The sequence below is a fragment of the Armigeres subalbatus genome, chromosome 2, assembly GCF_024139115.2.
Source record: "Armigeres subalbatus isolate Guangzhou_Male chromosome 2, GZ_Asu_2, whole genome shotgun sequence".
NCBI classification, from domain to species: Eukaryota; Metazoa; Arthropoda; class Insecta; order Diptera; family Culicidae; genus Armigeres; species Armigeres subalbatus.
Window position 1 is genome coordinate 368,604,651 of NC_085140.1, and position 24,939 is coordinate 368,629,589.

The window sequence follows — 24,939 nt, forward strand, 5'->3', positions numbered from 1 at the left end:
CCACTACTCCTGCTCTAGCTATCTCCACTTTAGCATTCAGGATGCGGCCGTCACGTTTCGGAAATACACGTAGCTTATGTACGTCCTCTCAGCCATTCATTCCGAACACGATCTTCGACTACTACCACTAAATTTCTAACATCAACAGGCTCGTAATCCTTGAACCATTTCGTATGCTCGTTGATAGCAGGGATATACTCCTTGTCCCAGAGAGCCTGTGCTGCAGTTATTTGCCCAGTTATTTGATTCTCCATCCGGCTGAATTACTCCGCTAGTACTCAGCATCAGGAATAAAAATTCGGGATAAGTGTTTTTTGGTCTTCGGAATCTATTACCCCGATTGCCGATTGTTCTAAGCATATGGCTCCTGTTCGTCCACGAAAGGCAAAAGAGTGTACATCCTACTGACCTTCTTGATCTTCAATTGTTATCCAGCGGACAGCTCTCGGGGTTTCTTCAATATAGTGGAGCACATATCCACAGAATTCTGCTTGGATCACCTTGTCAATAGTGGCATCAGCTTTGAGTATTTCGTCCCGGTTCAACCACACTGTTTTTTCTGGAGCTTGCCTATTAATTCTACAGCGGAGGTTGTTAACAAAACAGTGAACGTAGACCACCGCACGAGCCCTACCAGACCCTTTCAAACTCCACCAGTTTGTCTCCGATGACATCTTGATGCAATTGGAGCGGCCGAAGCTCTTCTGCTGTCTCACGTACTTTCTCTAATGGTTTGAATCACTTTTCGGGTTTTGGTAGAGGAACTCTGGAGCTTGGAACAGCCAACTGTCGGAAGCGATATTCGGTACTTTCACCCATTTGGTGACCTCGTCGGAAATGATTGAGCAAGATGGTAGCCAGCACCAATCTGGGTTAGCTAGTGGATTTCCGTCAGCCGGAAGGCAACGAATGGCCGGTACTTGCGATTGATTAAAAGTGTGTGTATCTCCTCCACAGATCTCGATAGCATGGCACCACGAATGGCTGCTGATAAAGCTATGTCCATTTAGAATCCGGAATAATGAAATCATCTGTATCTCGGTAACGGATTGACGTACAAATAAGGTTCATACATCAAAACAAGGGTAATTCACTGTACTTTAAGGAAAAATTATTGATACAAATAATTTCTTCTTGTTTCTAGTGAAAATTCGCACCTTCTTCTTTATTCGCCCATCAAATGTTGCACACCTCCGGAGTCAACTTCCTTGGCACATTTGTTCCACATTTTGGTCATCTGAGTCCCGTCCCAAGCTGTTTTTCCACTTTTTCCACTTTTCTTAAGGTTCCGCTTCATTACTGCCCAAAATGTCTCGATGGGCCGGAGCCGTGGGCAGTTGCGTGGATTTATGTTTTTATCGATGAAATCTTCGTTATTATCGCGGTACCACTGGATGACTTCCCGGCTGTAGTGGCAACTCGTCAAATCTGGCCAAAACTTCACGGGACCTTTATGGACTTTCAGGAAGGTCGACCGCGGTTCTTGAGACATTCCTCCTTGTACAGCTTCGAGTTAATCGTCTAATTCGTCACAAACACTTAGGTCTTTGCCCCACAGTTGCATATCCCTTGCCAAAATCATCCTTTTTTTTGCAAGTTTGTCCAACAAGCAAACTTAAACTTCGCAGGAACTACTCCTCGTGCCGTCACCATGTAGAATGTTTGGCTAGGAAGCTGTCCGAAATCCATTTTGACGTAGGTAACATCGTCGATGAGTAGGATTATCAACGTGAGTGTGCAGACTTTTTTCTCGCCTTTCGGCTTCCATCTGGAATAATTTTTGACACGCTGCACGAAACTTCGTGAAATTTATACCACAGCAAGTGGGCGCCTAGGAAGACAAACCGCTGGTCACTTTCCGTGCCGCTGAAATACAATAAATGATTCCGGATTCTAAATGGACATAGCTTTAATTTGAAGCCTCGCAATACAACCCGGTTCTAAGTCACTCACAACATCAACCACCGATTTCATCATCGTCTTTGGTATTTTACTGCAGCAATGCAATAACGAAAATGCTGCATTCAAAAAGTTCAGAGCTCTATAGATGATATTCTGCTTTCTGATTTTGTTCAATTTATTTTCCTGTGTTCTGTGTATCTGGATATACGGTCGGATAAATTTAAACGTTCTCGAAAATTTATTCAAGAGGCTTGACGCGACAATTGGGGCAAGTTTCCTGCCTCAAACCATTTCAATTATCTCCGGAGAGCAGCGCACTCAACATCACCTGATCCTGAAAGATGAATTATTACTATCAAATTATTACATTTTTATTTATTAACCTTATTCTACTCTGATAAGTCTTGGAAAATGTTCCGGTTGGAAAGAGACAAACATCTATTAACAAAAATCCGTGTCCCAGAGGAACACAACAACTTCTTCACCTATCGAAAGTTTGTACTTAATTCTATTAAATTATCCGAATGAACTTCAATTCATTCCAACGATTTCAACGCTTATACTCTATGTCAAAAATACAAAATTGGGATCAGCTTTGCCCTCTTGGAGCGTCTCAACTTGACGGGTGACGAATCTTCTACTCTTCTCTTCCTTGATGTAAGTGATGTTTATGGTGGGCAAGCTTCAGCTGAAGGTCCAACATCAACAACATTAACAGCTGGTCGTTTTTGATTGCGATGCGCCGTTGTTCACACGCTTCCAATTTGCACCTGTAATCCACATCATCGTCCTCGCTGGCAGATTTATCGGTCCTTAGTTGGTTGAACAGCCGGCTAATGCTGGAATCTTCGTCCTTATCAACTTCGTTAGCCGGATTCTAAATCCTTAACAAATTGAACGGAGTCCCTTTTCAGATTTTTTAGTTTGAAAAATTTTCGTTTTAAATGTTTTTTTACACCACAAAAATCACAAACCCAATCTTCAACATATTTTTTTTGCCTCATAGACCGTTTCTGCCAACTTCTTTACCTAGCTTGATTGTATAGCCACTGTCTTTGCTGTGGTTGATAACCAAGTCGACTCTTCACCGAACCTCTCAAATTAGTTTGGGCTGGCGACCCTGCCACCTTAAACGTTTCCTTAAGCTTTTTTAATGCTAAACCTCCCCTAAAGAACCCGGAGAGCAGCAATTTGACTGTAATCATCATTTGGACAAATTTTCTATGCATTACTAGCTGCCATTTCTCAGGTGACCATTTTTTTCGGCACGTTGCAAAGTAAGATTATCCTCACTTAGTAGACGCTGCTGCAACGCTTTGTCTCTAACCGCAACAATTATACTATCAAGAATTGTATCATTTGTTTGAGAAACTGCATAAAACTGTTTTTGAACAAATTGACACAAAATCTTTCGATTTCTTCGATACAGATCAATAGTTTGTGGCGAAACTCAACACCCTGCGTCACTTCCAGTGCGAAAACTGTAAGCATTTATTATCTGGGAATTGACGACTGAAGTTTTGCTATGAAGATTTAATTTCTTTCGGCGATAGCAGTCTTAATAAGTAGCAAATACTTTGTTGCTCCTACATCCGACGTTTCGGTTAATTTATTCGACAGGTGAGGTATGTATGAGGTCGAACCGAGTCGACAAGGAAATAAAACGGAACTACAAAAACATACGACTCGCAACATATAACTGCAGAACAGTAGGAGGGTTATTTACTAACGTGAAAGATCCTATCCCAGAGGAACAACAAACGGACGTCATCTATTCCATTCCATGCAACGATTGCCCCTGCTCTGTTACATAGGAATAACAAAAACAGATTAAAAACACGTATCAGCGGTCACAGGACTCATTATAACACTCTGGACAAACTACAGGAAAAACGAAGTTAATACATCGGATCCACGGATTATGCAGCTAAAAGAGAAAACTGCGCTCCTAGAACACAGCATCACCGAAAATCACCGCTTCAACTCTGGAAAAAAACGAAAAATATTAGACAAAATAAACAAAACACATACATTACCATATCTAGAAATGTGTCATATTGTTAATAATGAAAATTGCATCAACCATAGAACAGATACAGAAGGTTTGAATGCAATATATGCAGGTATACTACACAAAATAGGAAATATTCAGAAAACAAACATAAACATTGTAAACACACGGGAAATTATTGAAAACACGGATAGTACAAACACTAACAATATGACTAGACTGTCACTCACACACATTTGAACAGTCATCAGTTTCATAATCGAAAGTCGAGGTGTCGCGATTAAGCGTACAAATTAAACTTTAACCAAGGATAGAGAGCTTTTTGAAATAGCTATAAAAACTTAATACAGTGTCGTACGCAAAAATCGCTACGCATGAAGTAAGTAAACTAGAAAAACATATTATAAAATACGGTTTAACCTAAATTTAAACAACGAATAACGATATTTCACGAATAGTAAAAGCGGACGCCATTATAAAACCACGACAACTAAATGTAGGGCACTACACACACCAACAAAAATACATACTCCTGTGAGTAAGTAGGGCAAAAAGTGGGAAAATCTTTGTAAATCTGAAAAAATTGTTCACTTTCAAATACTTTTATGTTTATTTTAGAACCCCTTGAAGAAGGTTAAATAAATTAACCGAAACGTCGGATGTAGGAGCAACAAAGTATTTGCTACTTATTAAGACTGCTATCGCCGAAAGAAATTCAATCTTTGTAAGCATTTATTTATTTACTAGCAGACCCGACGAACTTTGTTTTGCCAAAAATTGGTTTATTCTCTGATTGATTCTCATGCTATGGAGAAATTGGTGTTTCATTTGTATGGGAGCTTCCCTTTCCAACGGTGGGAGGGGTCTCAAACCATCATAAGAACGTTCCCCAGCCCCAAAAGGTTTAGGGTCATTTGGCCGAATGCCGTTTGGCCGAATGTCGTTTGGCCGAATGCCATTTGGCCGAAAGGGTCATTTGCCCGAACGCCATTTGGCCGAATGCCGTTTGGCCGAATAGTTAAAATTTCTTTCCGTATTAAGGGAAGAAGAAAGAAGAAGGAAGATGGAAGAAAGAAGAAGGAAAAAGGAAGAAGGAAGGATGAAGAAGGAATAAAGAAGAAGGAAGAAGAAAGAAGAAAGAAGGAAGTAGGAAAAAGTAAGAAGGAAGAATAAGGAAAAAAGAAGGAAGAAGGGAGAACGAAGAAGGAAGAAGGAAGAAGGAAAAAGTAAGAAGGAAGAATAAGGAAAGAAGTAAGGGGAAAGAAGGAAGAGAAAAGAAGGAGAAAGATGGCAATAAGGAATAATTCCACAATTTTCACTTCTCACTTCTCGCTTCTCAATTCTCACATCTTATTACTCACTTTTCTCTAACCACAATCTAAGGATTTTTTTCAACAATTCTGCCAAACGGCATTCGGCCAAATGACCCGTACGGCCAAACGGCATTCGGCCAAATGGCGTTCTGCGAAACGACATTCGACCAAATGGCCCGACACCGCCCCAAAAACCTCTGCATACAATTTTTTACGCCGATCGGTTCAGAAGTTTCGGAGTCCATAAGGTTCAGACAGACAGAAATTCATTTATATGTATATGGAAGATTACCAGACAAAGGCCGGCCGCTGTGCAATACATAAAAGTCTTCTCCATTCAGCTAGGTCCATGGCTGCACTTCGCCAACCACGCAGTCTGCGGAGGGTCCGCAAATCGTCCTCCACCTGATCGATCCACCTTGCCCGCTGTGCACCTCGCGTTGGTCCTCCACGTGCATTGTCCAGGTCTCGTATCCGTAGAGAACTACCGGTCTAATAAGCGTTTTGTAGATAGTCAGTTTGGTACGGCGGCGAACTCTATTCGATCGGAGCGTTTTGCGGAGTCCAAAGTACGTACGATTTCCTGCCAAGATGCTTCTTCGAATTTCTCTGCTGGTATCGTTATCGGCGGTCACCAAGCACACGAATTCTTCAACCATCTCGATTTCGTCACCACCGATGGCTTACATTGACCTCTCTTAAACCTCTTCCTATCATATACTTCGTCTTTGACGTGTTGATGACTAGTCCAATCCGTTTAGATTCGCTTTCCAGTCTTATGTAGGCTTCCTCCATCCTCTCAAAGTTACGTGCCATGATATCAATATCGTCGGCGAAACCAAATAACTGGACGGACTTCGTGAAAATTGTACCACTCGTGTCAATCCCTGCCCTTCGTATTACTCTCTCCAAAGCGATGTTGAATAGCAGATACGAAAGACCATCACCTTGCCGTAGCCCTCTGCGCATTTCGAAGGGACTCTAGAATGAGCATGAGCATGAGCAGAATTGACCGCCCACGAATGCTACTCCGTTATTGCAAGGTCAGCTGTAATTACACAGAGAACCAATACATGAAGTTTGGGACTAACGTCATCTTCAATGTATAAGAACTCGTGACCCAAAAATAAGCAATACCAGCGCCGGCCGTGTCCGAATGCAGGTCAATTAAGGAATAGGTAGGAAATTGTTGACGTAATACTCGCTTTGATAGAAGCCGACGAGTCATCTGCACTTCCACGAGAAATCACTGGGATGTTGGATATAAGGGGTAGGGAGTGTAACAGGGTTCGTTTTTGTAAACGGTCTGCCGTGTATAGCGTGTAGTTTGATTCAAAACAAAAACGCTAAATTTTTCAATTATCGACCGCACTACTCGTATGCGAACTAAATTTTCACTTTCTGATTAACTTACTCACCCGCACAAAGCAGAACAAAATTTCGGTGACCGGCCGAATGTTTTGCTTCTCGCACAAAGCAAAACTAAATTTCGACGACTGGCCGATCGCTCTGCTTACCGGAGAATCTGAATCACGAGAAAACACGCACTCCCTCTGCGCATTTTGAAGGGACTCGAGAATTCCCCTAAAACTCGAACAACGCACATCACCCGATACATCGTAGCCTGGATCAGTTTATCCTGAAAACTGTTTTCGTGCATTAGCTACCATAGCTGGTTCCAATCGATTGTATCATATGCGGCTTTGAAGTCGATAAATAGATGATGTGTCGGCTCGTTGTATTCGCTGCATTTCTGCAATACCTGACGTACGACGAACTCCTGGTCTGTGGTATAGCGTTCACCCATAAATCTCGCCTGGTACTGCCTCACGAACTCTCTTGCAATTGGTATTAGTCGGCGGCATAAAATTTGGGAGAGTACCTTGCAAGCGGCGTTCAGCAATGTGATTGCGCGGTAGTTGCTACAATCCAGCTTATCAAAGGGCGATGGGACACACGACACCTTCCATTCACTCCTGCGGCAGAACCTCATCCTCCCAAACCTTGGTAATCACCCAGTGCAGCGCTCTAGCCAGTGCCTCAACACCGTGTTCAAACAGCTCTTCTCCTAGTTGGTCAACTCCAGGGGCTCTGTTGTTTTTTTAGCCGGCCGATCTCCTCCTGGATTTCCTGGAGATTCTGAGCCGGAATTCGCATGTTCTGCGCGCGTGCTCCTAGATTCATTACCATACCGCCACCGTTGCTTGCCAACCTCAATAAAGAAATAAAAGAAATCAACCAAAATCTAACCTGGCAACAGGTTAAAGCGATAGCTGGACATCGCTCAGGATGGAGATCTTTCAAGTTGGCCTCTTGCACCACCGGAGCTGTACAGGAACCATCAGTAAGTAAGTAAATGCAGTTTCCAATTGCGGTCCAATTGCCATCTGCTTGAAGTTTCCTATCGAACCAAATTCCGCCCGCAATTTCACCGAGAGAACAAAATCTTCTATCGTCTCATCCGGCTGTTGCACACGGTGATTAAATTTAAACCTATGAATCATATCAGATTCAGATTCTTCTTATTCAGATCTTTCTTATCTTCTTCTTGAATTTTATTCAAGCGAAAGACAAAGCTACTAGCCAGTTAGCCAGCGGAGTATAATTTTGACCAACCGATCAGTAAGCCCGGTATCCTTAAAATTTAAAAGTCAGAATTTTAAAAGTCAGAATTTTTTTTCTAAAATACGCTACTGCCGCAAAGGATTTTGCAGAAGCGTCGACGAAAATGTGCAGCTCCACTGTAATCGGTTATCGTCAGTAAAATGCCCGGGCAGTAGCATCGTAGAATGTCGATTTGTTCTATCTGCTTCAACGACTTGATCCATCGGACAAGTTCCTCTAGAGCAGGGCTGCCCAACGTACGGCCCGCGGGCCGGATGCGGCCCTTGGCTCCATTTTCTGTGGCCCGCGGCGTGTGAGAAAAAATACTACATAACCGGCCCGAAAGCTTTTCTGTCTGGCTCGGGAAGCTCCTTCATATTATTTATTGAAAATAATAATAATAATAATGATAATAATGTTGGTTATTGGGGCCCTCCTTAGCCGTGTGGTAAGACGCGCGGCTACAAAGCAAGACCATGGTGAGGGTGGCTGGGTTCGATTCCCGGTGCCGGTCTAGGCAATTTTCGGATTCGAAATTGTCTCGACTTCCCTGTGCATAAAAGTATGATCGTGCTAGCCTCATGATATACGAATGCAAAAATGGTAACTTGGCTTAGAAACCTCGCAGTTAATAACTGTGGAAGTGCTTAATGAACACTAAGCTGCGAGGCGGCTCTGTCCCAGTGTGGGGATGTAATGCCAATAATAATAAGAAGAAGAATGTTGGTTATTACTAATTTAAAAAAATAAATCTGGGCAAGCACGAAGTCGAATGATGCAGCACGGGCCAGTTTTGCTGTTTATGAGATTTTGGCAATATAAATTAAGCCTTTCCAGGACGGAAAAAAAGCCTCATTCAGTAGTATTAATTTGTCGTAAAGCACGACGAAGAATAAGAGTTTTCACAAAAGGCTTGAAAACTACGTTCCGTGAAAAAGCCACCTGCTTCTGAATCTGCCTGTCGACTAACACTTTAATGAAAAAAAAAAAAAAAAATCTGCCTGTCGATGAAAATACTAAACGATGAAACGACTACCACAGATGTAGACCTGACGAAAGTTGTTGAAACCTGAAAATCTTCTTGGAAAACTGAAGGCCTAACAACTGACAGAGCTCCGGCAATGACGGGAAAGAACACGGGCGTTGTGCAACTGAAAATCAAGGAATTTTTGTTTATCTGTTAATCGATTGTTAATCAGTCACAAAAGTGTTTTGTGACTGATTAAATTAAATCTGATTAAGACTGAGAAAGCCAAGAAAGCCACATTATGTTGACGAAAATTGAAGCATAACACCAATGCCCAGGCTGCATGATTCTGAATGGGTGAGTGGCTTGGTCTTTATAGTAGCTGTCATCAAACGTCTCAATGATTTTAACATAAAGCTGCAAATCAGGTATCATCACGTCGAACTTTTATTATCCAACATGAAAACTATTGTAACAAAATTGAAACAATTTCCCACAATTGGTTGTCGAAAATTGATACATCTCTTTAATCCTGTAGAAAACAGTCGAAGCCTTTCAACAAAAATATTCAAGCCTATTCGCTAATTTTTGAGAACACAGTTCTTCAACATCGTTTATTGACGTCACGTCACGTTTTCCAGAACGTCCCAGAAAACGTGACTGTATTCCCGAATCCGTGACTGTTGTTCCCGAAAAAATACACCGTGAACGAATTCATGAAACCCTTTTTTTGCGTACGTGCCTTAATTTAAATTTCAGAAAGACACATCTTTCGTAAGATATTTTCTCTTCTCAGATGTACATATCTATTGAACAACTCTCATCAATAATGAAAGCAGAAAAAGTAATTGTTGATCTTTATTATGTGCTTGCGAAATTCGATAACCGATTGCGAAATCAATATGCGTCGAGTATTGGAAGGAAGCCAACAATTCCATGTTCTGTTACGTAAATTTATTCAAAATAATTTAAGTCATTTTGGAAACAAAGTATTTTATTTTGATTATTTTGAAAATGTATAAAAATATGTACCGAATATTCTCTGGCCCGCCAGCAAGTGGCCATTTTGAAAACTGGCCCGTGGCTTGCAAAGGTTGGGCAGGCCTGCTCTAGAGTATGCATCCCGAGCATCACAAGTCAGACGAAAATGGTTGCAGCAACTTGATTGTGACTCCTGAGTGCCAGTGCGGCACGAGCACTTTTTCGTAAACAAAAAAACCGGCAGTGCGTCGTGATGAACGCGCAGAACTCCTCTGTCCGTTGAAACAGCACCATCATAAATGTATGAGCTTCTGTATCTTGTTCTTGCCGTCTCGATCTTGTAAGACAGACACATCTTGGTCTGCCCTCTAAGGTCCGGTGTCCACGCAGTGGGTTTTGAAGCTGCGTACAGGCTATTCGCTAGGCATCATTCTCAGCACCAATACTTCCAACGAGAAACACTCCTTCATTAGTTTATGCAAAGCATTGATCGGGCAGAAGTGCAGAAATATGAGACAGCTGATGTGTCGACGGTACATTTGCAACAGACCGCAGTGTTTGGGTCTCCCTTTGACTACTTCCCTGCTTTCTCGTGTCTCCATGATGAACAAATTGCCTAAATCAATGAGAATTGTGAGAACAAAGTTAGCGTAGATACGGATTGGCACTTGAAGGTACGCGAACTGTTTGCAATTTTCGCTACCAGATTCTGAGGTAGGGGATTCGATAGATGATCTCGAAGACCTTCAGCTTCGATGTGGCTACAAAAGTTTGTGCATGCCAGCCAACCAAAACTGTTCAGACTTTCCAAATGTTCTGATTTGGGAGTTTGTGTGTTTTTTTTTCCTGTTCGGGTGTGCCACTGCGACCAGTTATTAGATCTATTGTAGCGTTACCCGTATCCTTAGTGTTTAAGTGCATGTCGAATAACTCAATTCCTATTGATAAGCAATGCAGTATCGGTTTCGATACAGTTAATGTTTTGCTATGAAGATTGAATTTCTTTCGGCGATAGCAGTCTTAATAAGTAGCAAATACTTTGTTGCTCCTACATCCGACGTTTCGGTTCATTTATTTATCGGATGTAGGAGCAAAAAAGTATTTGCTACTTATTAAGACTGCTATCGCCGAAAGAAATTCAATCTTCATAGCAAAACTTCAGTCGTCAATTCCCAGATAGTTATTGTTTTGTTTTCTCAAGGGCACCATGACAAGGTCCCGCTATTTGGACCATTCACAAAGAGCAATCCCATTGAAGGCGCGCCTCTTATCAACAGGAAATCAATCCTGTCTTGAGAAAACAGAACAGTAATACTGTTTTTGGCCATGCATCGGAGCCCTGGCCACATCCTTGTCTTGCTTCTAGAATATCACCAGTAAAACTCTCAAAACCCGGAATTCAGCTCTGTCAACAAGGCCATTTTAAGCAAGAGAATTTGTTCAGTAATAAGAACTTCTGTGTGTTCCTCATTGTTCACCAGTTCAAGAAGAGTTAGTACGTATTTAAACCCCTAACTCGATTTTTTCAGCAGTCAGTTCAGCCTAGGGACGGGTACCGAGGTTTTTTTAACTAATTGCTTGAAAAGTTGTTTCCGCTGCATACAGTTTAGCCTCAAACCAGAAGAATTCGAGTCTTTCAACTGTCTGCAAGATAACATTATTTATGTTTTATTTCTGAGACTGCTGTTGGTAGCGGAGACTAAATACGATGAATCCTTAATTACCACAACTTACTGCCCTAGCCAGGAAAATGGATTAAGCTAGGGCTCTGTTTGGTAGATCTTACACCGCAGCATACTACGTCAAAGTGATCTACCGTGTTACGGGAAGAGTTCGTGTCTTTCCTTGATGAGTAATAATCCAGTAATTTGCTACGGACGTTCATACAGCGTTTTCAGGGTAGGTCCCAATTGGATTCTGAATTTCATTATGTAACCTAGAGCATTTTTTTCTATGCCAATCGAAAGTCGAGTGTCACCTGAAATTTCCTACACTGGACATAGGTTTACAGTAGCAAGACAGTTACGATGGCTGCAAAAATCTTCTGATTCGAAGATCGCATCTCGTAGAAGATTTAGCTCGTTACATTATGGTAAAAAAAAACATTTATTTCCATACAAAATTTCCTCGCCAAATGTGTGCTTTGAAGACCTTTTTTTAAATTCCGCATTTTCAGTATTCAGTATCTATTATAAACTCTCTATTAGTAATGATATGGAAATGCTAATATCATCTTCCAAACTTAGACGTACATGTTCATGATAGAATTAGAGATCTCTATTAGTAGTTTCTGAGAAAATATTTATTCGTCCCGAATATTTTCGAGTTAGTTATTTTTTAAGTGTGGACTTTAAAATAAAACAATACCTTTCATTAGTTTTCCACCTGGATGCTAATACATCAACAACATTCGACTACTTCACAACATGCCTTACCCCCAGCTACTATTGAGAGCTCATTTTCCAGACATCAATCTCTCTAGGCATGCTAATTTTGATAAAGGAGAACGATGCCACGTAATCGTCTGAATAGCGAAGCGTCTATCAGAGCTTTGAAAAAAAAAACAGACAAGAAAATTTATAGCCATCTTCATGTGATTATGATCATAATAATGATGGTACTTTACTGTACATTCAACCGTCCCTGTCGCACTTGTACCATCGCCATGTTTGATAGTTCCTCGGTTCTCACCACCTCGACTTAGACGCAAAGGCTTAGTTCAAGCACCGCCAGCCAACCAGCCAGCGGACGCAGCACCAAACCTGTAGGAGGCCAAACTTTGGGGTTCTTTCCTATTTCCGTTCGGTTCTTCGCCATTTTGGCTCTCGTCTTTCATGTGGCTGCGAGAGTAATAATACCGTATGTTTAATGATTAGCTGAGGAAGGTGCGCCTACGAGTACATGTACAGTGTACACCGCCGCACCATACCGTGCATTATTGAAAGATTGGGGGAAAGATGATATCTCTTTTTGTGAAGTTCCGTTTCTGTAGCTCCATTAGGATGCCAACTAAATAAGAATAGTAATAGTCTTACTGGCAAAAGTAAAGTGCAAAAAGCACTGTCTGTACTGTAATATTTCAAAAAAATCGTTAATTAATTAAGCTATTTTTTATTCGATCTGGACAACCATGAAAGTATTTTTTCATCATTTTTCTGAAGTTGTTTATAGAATTGCGAACAATATTTTTAAAGTTTTAAAAGTTGGTTTGGTGAACTATTTGATTGTAATTAAAAATTTAAATGAACAAAACAATTCCCATACTACAGAGTTATTTTGATCTAGCAATCGTGCAGTATTTTCCCTCATTAAATCGCCAGTTCATCATCTAGCTCCGCTTCTCCACCAAGCCCTCCATCCATAAGAAACACAGTCAACGAACTGCCTTAGCATAGAAACCCAGTGGTAGGTGAGTCGACTTCTATAGTACCTACAAGCCGAGTAGCCGAGGTAGGCAATAAATAATAATGCTACAACGGTGAATAAATTGTAAAGCACGAACCCCACTCGGAGAGAGCCAAGAAGTTCGTAACTCTCACCTAGAAGAAGAGAGCACGCCACTACTTGTGCATAGTTGGATATCAACCGCGTGGCCAAAACAGATTAATGTTCTCGATGGAGAGCAAGACATCGCGCGGTGCAATGAGCAAACATAAGACACCGCAGCATAGAAGAGAACGTGGAGAGTCTAGGAACGCGAGTGTAGCATACCGTCAGTCTGTGCTGCTCAATGCTGTGGTGGTTGTTCGAAAGTGGGTGGTAGGTGGCGAGACGTTCGGCTGTGACTTCCTTTAGCTAGCATAGAACATAGGGGCTGTAAATGGCGCATGTTGCTGTGTGCGGCACGACCTTATCTAGAGCTAGAGCGTGGTTGAATTCACAGTTTTGTTTTCAATTATTCGGAGAACGAGCAAATGTACAGTTGGTTGTAAGGGTATGCGACGAGCAATTTTGGCGTTAGCGAACAATATATCTCGCGTAAACCATGAGCATAGAATCGTCAAAAGAATACTTTGTTAACGTTTGGTTTTCAAGCCCTAATCATATATTATAGAAGATATAGACTTTCTGGAAAGGCCAATAAACTAGCACATTAGGCCGTTACAAATATTTAGTTTAATAAAGTATAATCATCTTCAATATTATTGATAATTAAGAAATAGTGGGCCTCCTCCCTCCCGTGCGATAGGACGCGCGGGTTACAAAGCAAGCACTCATGCTGAGGGTGGCCGGGTTCTGATTCCCGGTGCTGGTCTATAGGCGATCTTCGGATTGGAAATTGTCTCGACTTCCCTGGGCATAAAAGTATCATCGTGTTAGCCTCATGATATACGAATGCAAAAATGGTAACTTGGCTTAGAAACCTCGCAGTTAATAACTGTGGAAGTGCTTAATGAACAATGGAACTAAGCTGCGAGGCGGCTCTGTCCCAGTGTGGGGATGTAATGCCAGTAAGAAGAAGAAGAAGAAGAAATAACTTTTGTTGATTGAGTGATTGAAGGTTACATGTAGTTTTCTTTGGTTAACAACTTTGTAGAAAATACACAGAGAATGTGGAAAATGAAATTGTTACATTCTCTTATTATTCAAAAATGTGTTGATGTCTCAGGGTTTCAACAAGAGAATAATTCTCGCCGGGCCACTATTTGCACGAGGTTCTCAAAAATGGCTATTTTGTTTTTCATTTCGAAACTTTTGGCAACAATATGATGGATATGAGTTACATTCCTCAGAAAGATAGACCTCTAGTTAGTTATACATGAAATCATTTTCATACACCTCTCGATTTTTGTCAACTCTTGACTCACCAAAACTGTCATAACTCCAACATTTTTATACTGATCCTAGGGGTCAGCATATCAATGGAAATAAGGCTAGGTTCGCAACCATCGATTTTCAATATTAATACATTGTTGGTAAGCTTATACAAATATATTGTGCTTTGTGCCTAAACATTTTTTTTATCGAAGGTTACGGTTAGACAAAAAGGTTGAGATACACAGATAGAAAAATTCAATGAAATTTACGCTCAAAATCATGCACATAAATGGAACATCATTATTAGCGTAATTCCACGCGTGTGGTATAGCCTAAATGTATACACATTTAACGTGAATCATCAATATTGCTTGCAAGTTGTACGCAAACTTGTTAGGAAGAGAGAAACTGTTTCAGCGTAGGAATAGCGTAGATATCCGCATCTTGCAAGTTTTACATGCGCTGTTTACTTTTCAGCTAATTTTTTTTTCTGTGTAGGTAAATTATAAATCGAAATTCAAATCATCATAACTTTATGTAGAATGATCCATGGATTTTGATAAAATCAGGACCATCAGAACCGGATGCTTTTATAGTATAATACCGTCCTGTTTCGGTAAACCTAAGATTGGCATTCATTGGCCACCGTAGATGTTCCCGAGGTATAGCCCAAGATGCATTTTTCCACTGCTTGTCATTTTATGTGACGTTTACTTTCACCATGTTTTTATGCTTTCCAAAAAACTAGAACTAATATGCCGGCCAATGGTGGCTGTAGATCGAGAATCCATCAAACTACGCAGAGTTAAGGGCCATTTCCGTAAAAACGGTTCCGGGAATATAAATGACATGATAACAGATAGGAATAATGCAATATGGGTATCTATCTCTCATGGCTTTATGGGAGACGATGATTACCATTTCCAGAATGATAGGTTCCACTGCCACCCTTATAGCAGGTTCCAAGGGTCTTCCTGAGGGGCCGGTTTTGGCACCGTCTGGAACTATGCGCAGGCGGGTGTCAAAATTCAAGTTTTTCCAAGCCGATGAATTATGGAGACTCCTTTGGCTAAAGATACATTACAGTGACTGTAAGACTTCAACAATTTGTAACAGGTCTCCGAGTGTTCATGCGAAAGTGACATTTTGTTCTAGGGTCCCGTACCGATTTTTCGAAAAAATGGCTCAGTATTCTTTGCGTATACCTAACGAGTTTTCGTTGATCTGCAGCCAGCATTGGTCAAAGTTATTAGCCCTAGTTTCCAGTGAGAGTGTAAAACATGATGCAGTAAACGCCGATAAAACGACAAGCAAAAGAAAAAAGCATTTTAACATATTCTCGAAAACCTGGAACATCTCCGGTGGGCTATGTAATAATCTGAGGTTTTGTCAGCTGTGGGCAATATATACTAGAAGAGTTTCTCAAGGTCCGAAGGTTCCGGTTTCGCATCGAAATTGATCGGAGACGGCCTCACGCAAAGTTATGCTGATTTGAACTTCGACAATATTTTCCCTATCTTAACCTTTTTGTCTATCCCCTGTATGTTCGATTTATCAAACTATCTTTTGAAGCCCAATTGACATTGTTTTTAAAGTTCATATGATTCATATATTCCATGATTCCATACACTATTCTACGTCAAATACATTTTGAAAAAGCAAATCATATTTATATAATAGTGTTTTTGCTTAGAAAACTTTTTGAGCATAACGGAGCCGTATTCAAGTTATTGGACTTAGTTCAAGAATCTCGGTATACATGGAACGATTTTCAAAGTTCATGGAGACGCACGGTTACTCACAATCGGGTTGTATGGTGAATCGAAGACTAATGTATCTTTAGAACAGGTGAACATCTCTAACTTTTTTTATATAATTTGTGAAATTGAAAACTTTGAATAGCCATCGGGAAAGTAAGTACAGTGCGTGTGTTATTCGTCACGGGAGGAAGAAAAAATATCTATTTGATATTCGGTGGATCGTACGCTTGTATTGCGTTTTGCTCCGGTCGAGACAAGTGCGATCTTCCATAGTTTGCAGAAACTATCGGGCAAATAAGTAAAGAATAATGCCCATCGTCGTCCAAAACGCGATCCTCCACGGTTTTCATATGCCATCGGGCATGCATGGTGACTATTGTCCATGCTCGGTTCATTGACACCTCGAACGATCTGGTATGATACTTTGTGCGGTCGAGAAGTAAATCAATTGATACGCGCTTGATCGTATTCCTGCTCGGTGTGCAAGTAGTAAGTTTGTTCTGCTTTGTTCGGCAGAATCATAGTTAGATAAAATCGCTTTGTAAAAAGTGGCACGATCGCATCGCTTATCAGAGTGAATCCAGATCCAACGATGCCTACCGACTAACTGATAATCCTTCCTGTGATTTTTGTGGATACGCAGAGATAAACACGGTCTTCAAAAAGCAAAAACCCCTAATATTTTTTCTTCCCTCTTTCTAACTGACTACAAGGACGTGGCCAGCGCCGATATTGATCATTGCTAAACTTGAATCGAAAGGCAAAATAAAAACACGGATTTACTTAATTTCGGAAAAGAACGATTCTCTCATAGAATAGCTGATTTTTCAGACAAAATCCAAATTTATCCCCAAATGGTGATTATACCTTTCTCTATTCAATATGTTGAGTTCGAATTAATGTAAAAGGCAAAACTAATACGATAGTCAGACCAAAGGGGACGAAGATGGACAAACTAGAATAGTTTCAGAATGCGATTGATTTTTTTGCTAATATTTGCTGCTAGCTACAGTAGAACTCTCATGAAAATAAAATTTTAACATAAAAAAGTGCTAAACCATGCTTAAAAATGAAACTATCAACTATCTTATGTAAGATGCGCTATCCAATGACCGTGAAGCCATGCTGAGACAGTTTTCGAAAACAGTTTTTTTTATCTAAATTTAGTAATATTTTTTATAAGGCCGTTACAAATATTTAATTAACTTTTTTATCCTACTGGTCTCCGAAGGTCAATCCCCAAAATAAAAAATAAATATTAGAGCGAAAAAAAACTCCTCGGATTTGTTAAAGAATGTTTTGAAAATCCTCAAAAGTATCTGAATTTTATTTTGTTGCCCCTTCAAAATATTATTTTTTGGCAAAAAAAATCCGAGGTGGGGGGGGAAACAAAATAGATTTTAAATATTTGTATCGGCCTCAAACATTACCTACAGGGGTTAGACAAAAAGGTTGAGATAGGTAAAATTATGTCGAAATTCAAATCATCATAACTTTGCGTACAATGATCCGATTTTGATAAAATCAGGACCATCAGAACCGGACGCTTTTCTAGTATACCGCCTAACTAAGATTGGTCCTTGTACCGTAGATGTTCCGGGTTTTCCTGAAGGTATGTTCAAGATGCATTTTTTCCACTGCTTGTCATTTTATGTGACGTTTACTTTCGTCGTGTTTTATGCTCTCTCCAAAAACTAGAACTAATATGCCGGCTAATGGTGGCTGTAGATCGAGAATCCATCAAAACTACGCAGAGACATGGCCATTTCCGTAAAAAACCGTTCCGGGAACATAATGCAATGATAACAGATCGGAATAATGCAAATATGGGTATCTATCTTCATGGCTTTGCGAGACGATAACTGCAGAAACGTTTCCAGAATGATAGTGTCCACGGCCACCTTTATAGCAGGTTCCAAGGGCCTTCCAGGAGGGACCGGTTATGGCACCGTCTGGAACTATGCGTATATGGGTGTCAAAATTCATGTTTTCCCAAGGCGATTAATGTAGGATCTTTATTAAAGATACATTATGGCGACTGTAATTGTAACAGGTTCCGGGTGTTCTGCGAAAGTGGCATTTGTTCAGGGTGTATGGTCAATCCCGTACCGATTTTACGAAAATGGCCATATCTTTGCGTATACCAAACGAACTTTCGATCTGCAGCCAGCATTGGTCAGCATATTAGTTCTAGTTTCCAGGAAGAGTGTAAAACACGATGGCAGTAAACGTCAGATAAAACGACAAGCCAAAGAAAAAATGCATTTTTAACATACCCTCGGAAAACCCGGAACAACTCCGGTGGACAAGGTCCAATCTGAGGTTACTACTAGTATACTAGAAGAGTTTCCGCGTCCGAAGGCCCCGGTTTCATCGAAATCGGATCATTCTACGCAAAGTTATGCTGATTTGAACTTCGACAAAATTTTGCTTATCTCAACCTTTTTGTCTAACCCCTGTATATGAGATAAAATAAATATTTTTTAAGCAAAAATGCTTAGAATTAAATTCTCTAAAATTTTTGAAATTTGTTTTGCTTTCGAAGTTCTAACAAAAAAATTCACGACTAGTTTTTTTTACAGCATGCAATGTTTCATTTACATTTCCATACCAATGATGACAGAATGGCAGTGACTAAGCGATTGCGACAGTTCCGTCGTGTTTGTCTAGAAGCACAAGAGTAGAGCTTGCTACGGAAAAGACGACGTGTGGCGATGGAACCGTGCTTAGTATGGATTAGATAAAGCCGATCCCCATGATTGCTAATCTTGTTGTAAACGTCTTGAGGCCACAGTCCCCACTCAACCAGAATGCATTGGTAATTACTTTTTCGTTGTGCGCCTTCGCGCACGGTTTACACTGCTTATCAATCGAGGAAACACCTTGTTGCCTCAAGCAACCCCAGGGCAACTGGACGCATCAACGATGTGTACAGAGCTTGTTTTGTCCGTGTCTGTGAGCTGCGAAGCTTTAGCTGGCTACGCAAACCGTAGAAAGTCTTACTTGCAGCGGATACGCGACTTTCCACGTCGCGGCTAACGTCATTACCACATGTGACGAGCGTTCCAAGATATATGACTTCGTCGACAACCTTAAGGTGGTTATACAACAAAGCCACAAATCGGTCATCTTGGAAACCACGTGCTTTTTCTAGTGATTTTTCAAGAGCACGAATTGAGAGAACCACAACTCCCATGGGAATGAAACATCCGTAGATTGTTTGCTTACTCATGCTAAACAATCGACTTTAATTTCAGCATTGTACGACAATTATTACGCTAGATTTGAACTTTTGATAATAGGAGTAGAAACCCGTGTGGTGAATTTGAAATTCACCACATGGCCCGATTGTATAATCACCTTAAACCGCATCGCATCCATTTACACCTCGAGACCAGCACTTTTTGGACTGCCACGTTCTCTGCCAGCCACCACTTAGGTACTTAGTTTTGACTTCTATGGTTTTCACTGAGTGAAAGCTGTTGAGTATTCCTTCTAGCTATGTAGGTTTTTCTTTTAACATGCGCTTGATGGGGAAGCGTCATCAACAGTATAATGAAAAATTAATTCCCCATACTAATTTGCATGCAAACTTAGAAACGGCTTGTGCTTAATTAGTTTTAATCCAAATGAGCTCAAATTTTCAGAGGACGCTCAGAACATGGTAAAGAATCAGATGAACACTGTGGAGCAAAATCGATTTTTGAACCACCCTAATGGTGCATCCAGGGTGCAAGTGCATTGATCGATTTTTTTTCATCGGTATTTTTTTTATAACTTGTTTTAAGATGCAATCATCTTTTATTACTCCAAACTATTTTAAATCAATAACAAGTTACCTTACTTCTCTACATAAATTGAAAGAGAACATCAACGAAGAGGAATATATCGATGCAATTACGCCCTTATGATACTTACAGCCATAAATGAACTAAGCTTTGCGCCACAAGTTGATGAAATTGGCATGTATTCCTTTGTCTATTTCTTCCATTCTGATGATAAGCAACTCATCCTTGATGCTGCGGATCTCAAGCAGACCTCCAGCACACCTCAGACAGACCAGGCCACCCTCTTCTGCCTTCGGTACACTGTACCGCTTATATCTTCTCATCCAGCTTCTAGGGTACTTCTTCAGATGTCCAAAGCAAGAAATCAATAATAATGTTCAGAACATGGTCTATTTGGAAGCAGGTGTGCTGGTGGGAAGGTCAATGTTGAGGATATTCTTACGTACGAAATAGGTACTGACAGGGAGCGGGCCATTTTGGCATAAAGTCATTTGGCATAACGCCATTTGGCATAAGGTCATTTGGCATAAAGACCATTTGACATAACGGTCTCTTGGCATAATGGACATTTAGCATAACCTTTCTTTGCGTTCGCTGAATGGTGACTAAGTGGTGCTGGAAACACCCCGGAATAGTAAATATTACACCCGTCGATAACAATATTAAAAATACATCATCCTCTCGTGGAAAGAATGCATTTACAATGCAGAGGAAAAGTAGGCGCATGCCCGGATTAGAGCAATGGTGGATGTAATCCCTTCTTTGGAAGTAGGCGTGTGGCCGGATTATGGCAATGGAGGATATGATCTCTTTTTAAAAGTAGGCGCTTGTCCGGATATAAGGTCATTGTGGATGCGATCCCTTCTTTAAAAAGAAGGCGCTTGCATGGATTGTGGCAATAGAGGATGCGATCCCTTCTTTAAAAGTAGGCGCATGCCCGGATTAAGGCCATGGTGAATGCGATCCCTTCTTTAAAAGTATACGCTTGCATGGTTTATGGCAATAGAGGATGTGATCCCTTCTTTAAAAGTACGCGCTTGCCCGGATTATGACAATGGTGGATGTGATTCCTTCTTTGAAAGGATGCGCCTGCGCCCGGAATGAGGCAATGGTTGATGTGATCCCTTCTTTAAAAGTAGGCCCTGCCCGGATTATGGCAATGGTAGATGTGACTCCTTCTTTGTAAGTAGGTGCTTGTCGGGAATAAATCAATGGTAGATGTGATCTCTTCCCCGAGTAGCACAATTCAGATTGATTTGGTTGCAGTAACTCATATGTGACTTGATTGGTTTTAGTAACTCGTCTACGACAAGTGTATTGCTTGAGTTTTTAAAGTAAGGCGCTAGCCCGGATTAAGGCAATGGCGGATTTGATCCGGTCCTAAGGTGCATGCCCAGATTGAAGCAATGGTGGATGTAAACCCTACTTTAAAAGTAGGTATGTAGCCGAAAAAGGTCAATGATGGACGTGGTCCCTCCCTCGAAGCAATTCTGCCGTTTTTGTTATTTCATTCTTCCGGAAAATGTCTACCATCAGTCTAAATTTATCAGCCTCGACCTGCTTTATCTACGCTAAACATTACATGAAATATCCCTTTCGCTTTCACAGTTCAAAATTATGCCAAATGTCCGTTATGCCAAATGACCCACTCTTTTCTTGCAGTTCTAAATTATGCCAAATGTCCGTTATGCCAAATGACCATTATGCCAAATGGCCTTTATGCTAAATGACCTTATGCCAAATGGCGTTATGCCAAATGACTTTATGCCAAATGACCCAGACCCGTACTGACGATTGTCATACTTCAAGGACCTTCAGACTTTCATTCACTGCCCGAGCCATCCCCAGAAATGATGTACGGCAAAGACGGACGCTTCGATAATTTAATTATTCTCAAATGGCCCTCGCATACTTCAATACCTTTCAAACCATTTTCACACTTGTCGCAGTCTAGCGATAACATTCCGACTCCGTTTCTTTCCCATCTGCTTTCGCACACACGCTGCTCCCTTCCTCTATACGAGCAGCATCGAGACCGATATGCCAATAAAATTGAATTTAAACTGATTACGGTCGTACAGCTTCTGCCTACCAATAATTTCACAAAATGAATGTATTGGAATCCTTAATGTTTTGTATTGATAATAATTACAGTTTTTAGCATTAGCATTAGCATTGAGCATTTCGCACAAATTCGTAGGTGGTACAAGCCAAGACTATTGTATGAGAGTAGCAACACATTCATCCGTTACCACAGATATTGATTTGGGACTAATCGCTATCTCTTGAATGGGAGCAATGCACTTCTCCAATAGTCGAGATCTGTCCTGGCCACGTCCTTGCGAATGCTGAGGAAGGGGAAGGATGGTTAGTTGGACACCTACTTAAGAAAGATGCAGAGAACTCTACGACCTCTCATAGGTGCCACGGGAGGTTTTTGGATTGTTAGTGTTGAAGGTTTAACAGTAGGAATCGTTCTGGTAGAACGTGAAACACAGAAAGAACTAAGATAGAAATACAAAGTAGGAAAGGGACGAGCCAGAATTGAACCCACGACCTCCTGCTTATAAGGCAGAAGCGGTAGCCACTAGACCACCGAGCTCGTCTGATAATAATTTCAGTTTTTGAATCTATATTGCTATTATTATCTACGGAGCAGTAATATTCTCAATGGGAATGTTTGAGTTTTTTAAAGGCACAAAGGAAACTGCTTTGAGTTCTTGGCGCTCACGGGTAGAAGATCTGATATTGGTTTGTTAGATGTTGTTTCTAAATAATATAACAAAAATAATAACAGACATTTGTAAAGCAGATAGCTCATAAATAACTTAGTTTCCCATCTTAGTCGCACACCAAGGGCATAATAATAACAGAAAAGAAAATATCAAAATTAGTTATAGAAAGTGTTAATCTTCTTCTTCTTCTTCTATATGCATAAAAATGAATTTCTGTCTGTCTGACCCTTATAGACTCCGAAACTACTGAGCTGATAAGCGTGGAAATTTATATGCAGAGGTTTTTGGGGCCGGGGAAGGTTCTTGAGATGGTTCAAGAACCCTTCCCCTTCGGAAAGGGAGGCTCCCATACAAATGAAACACAAATTTCTTCATAACTCGAGAATTAGTCAAGCAAATGAAATTAAATCTAGCATGTGACGATTTTGGAAGATAATAAACGTTTCTGTAGTGGTTCGAGACACCTCCCTCATCTCGAAAGGGGGATCCCATATGAATGAAATAAAAATTTCTGCATAGCTCGAGAACTAATCAAATAAACCCAACCAAATTTGGTGTATGGAGGTTTTCGAAGACAAAAAAAATGGCGAATGTAAAATAAAAGATAGAGAATAAATCAATTTTATACAACGCGAAGTTCGTCAGGTCTGCTAGTGGTTAATGAATAACAAAATAAGTTAAGGTTGCAATATTAACATATAAATAGCAAATTTGTCTACGATAAGAAAATTTGTTTGCTGAGATGCTGCTTTCCAGGTTTTACAGAAATCGCTTTCAAACGATAACGAACAACGATAAAAAGCAGAGGCAAAAACTGTTCGAATCATAACAAGCCATGATAACAAATTTATCAAACTTGTATACAAGTGCGAAAAAACAGAATCGGATAGGCAGCTCCCACAGAAAAATGGTGCTGCTCATTTTGTTTTCGCTCATTTCGTGTTGGTTACTGCACAGCTGTATATAACAAGTTGAAATTCTGATGATGCCAGTGCTTTCTGCATTTGGAGCTTTCTAAATGAAATTTATCATGGGGTATAACATCCCGAATCAGTTCTCTATCGTGACAGCTTGCGAAAAAAGTCTCTCGCGGTATGCTACATATCGGATATGTATACAGAGATGATAAGTGAGAGACTTGTTCTTTTCTCTTTAAGATTCAATCCTGCTGCTTTATGTTACTCGTAACTAACGTAAAAATAACAAAATATGATACACATGAAAATTGGTAACATTTATGTTGCGAGTTTGTTATTCACCCTTCGGGTTCCTACAATATTTCATTATTTCAAAAACAATCATGAGAAGCTTCAGTCCAATATTCTTTCAGTTTTTAGGTGATTATACAATGAAACCAGAAATCAGCCATTTTGAAAACCACGTGCTTTTCAATATTTTTTCAAGAGCACGAGATGAAAGAACCATAACGCGTATGGGGCTGAAATAATCGTAGATCGTTTGCTTAGTTATGCTGAACAATCATAATTTGAGTTTCGGCGCTATACGAAAACTATTTTGGGTATATACAGATTTGGGTTTTTGGAAATGTATGTAGATAAGCGTGTGGTGAATTTTAAACTCACCACACGTTTATCTACATACATTTCCAAAAGCCCAAATCTGGCGTAATAGGTTTCGTACAGTGCCGAAACTCAATTTATGATTGTTCAGCATAACTAAGCAAACGATCTACCATTATTTCAGCCCCATGCGCGTTATGGTTCTTTCATCTCGTGCGCTTGAAAAATATTGAAAAGCACGTGGTTTAGTTAAAATGATCGATTTCTGGCTTTATTCTATAATCACCTTAATCATTTCATTTCAAATTTTGCGATTCAAATTATAAATTTATCATAAGGTCGATACAAATATTTAAAAACAATTATGCCTCCACTACGGGTTTCTTGCCTAAAATAATATTTTTGAGGGACAACAAAAATCAGATTATTTTGAGAATTTTCAAACCATTCTTTAACAAATCCGAGGATTTTTTTAATTTTTTTATTTTTATTATACCCCTCCCCCCCTTTTTTTAATTTCAATTAAATATTTGTAACGGCTTAATTGTCATGAGCATGAAATGAGCATGAAATGATATTTTAGCTCGCCTCCACTTTATA

The 24,939-nt window shown here is 40.3% G+C and overlaps 1 protein-coding gene across 1 annotated transcript in view; it reads left to right on the top strand.

The window, feature by feature from the left end:
- The window catches only part of LOC134213044 (probable nuclear hormone receptor HR3), a 566,164-nt gene that overhangs the window by 75,386 nt on the left and 465,839 nt on the right, over nucleotides 1-24,939 (top strand). The window lies entirely within an intron of this gene.